Genomic DNA, 1,265 nt, shown 5'->3' on the forward strand with positions numbered 1-1,265 from the left:
CCATGGGGACCAGGAGAGAGTATCAGATCCCGTAGAACTGAAGTTACACAGAGTTCTGGGCTACCTGATATGGGTACTAGGAATCAAATCCTGATCCTCTGAAAGTGCAGAAAGGGTTAGCTGCCCAGCCATCTCTCCAGCCACATGCAGAACCTTTTGCCCAAGGTCACCTCTGGGTCTCACAGCTTTGACTTGGTGAGAGGGGCACAGACACAGCCGTCTGACAGTACAGGGCAATGAGCAGTGTTTTCATGGGAGCTTCCTGCCAGGTGCGCCCAGGCTTGGCCAGGTCCAACTTCTTTCCCTGTCCAAGATGCTTCCGCCCTTATTCTGTTCACAAGAGTCTTGATTCCTTAGGAACATAGTAGGGAAAAAAGAAATTTCTTATACTTCAAACCCCTCAAGATCTGCCTCTGAAAACTGGGAAGGGCCCTTTTTCAATTCAGTAGCCTATTTTCCTCTTGAGTCCCCCTACCCTCCCAAATCTGCCATGTTTTTTTGTTTTTGTATTTTGTAGAGAGGCCAGTTCCCTGTCAGTTAAGGGGGTGGCAAATACCTTCCCCTTTCTGAGGCTAGCTTTTTATGCTCCCTCATTGTCTTTGAAAAACAAGAGAATTGTAACTCAAACACAATTCAATTTCTCAATTTGGTTTATCCTTTGGGGAATTTCATTGCATCCTGTTTAAAAATCCTATTCCTACCTTTGGGTCATAAATATATTCTACATTATATTTTAAAAGACCCCATTGTTTTGCCTTTCAAAGTTAGAATTAGATGCCCCCCGCATTTAACTGTTTGTAAGGCATGAAGCAGGGCCATGCTTTATTCTATCCCCCAGATGGACATAGTATCATCTCAATACTGTATTCTGAAAATGCCTTTCATCACACACACACACACACACACACACACACACACACACACACACAGAGCTCAGTATATATGTCATGTGTGTTCATCTACAGATGTGGATCTGCTTCTAGATCCCCTTCTCTCTGGTAGGTTCCTGTCCCAATACCAAACTAGATCTCCTCGCCCCTCTCCATTTTTGTTTTATTGTGGTAAACTACACAAAATACAAGTTACCAAATTAGCCATCTGCACACATCCTCCAGGGGTATTTAGTACACTCAGCAGGAGCAACCATCATCACCACCCACGTTCAAAGAACGGTCCATCTTGTAACAGAGGTGGTGTGCCCTTTGAACACGAACGCCCCACCTTCCCTCCTCCAGCCCCAGAAACTACCATTTTACTTTCTGTCC

This window comes from Myodes glareolus, chromosome 1 (assembly GCF_982192425.1).
Source record: "Myodes glareolus chromosome 1, mMyoGla1.1, whole genome shotgun sequence".
Classification (NCBI taxonomy): domain Eukaryota; kingdom Metazoa; phylum Chordata; class Mammalia; order Rodentia; family Cricetidae; genus Myodes; species Myodes glareolus.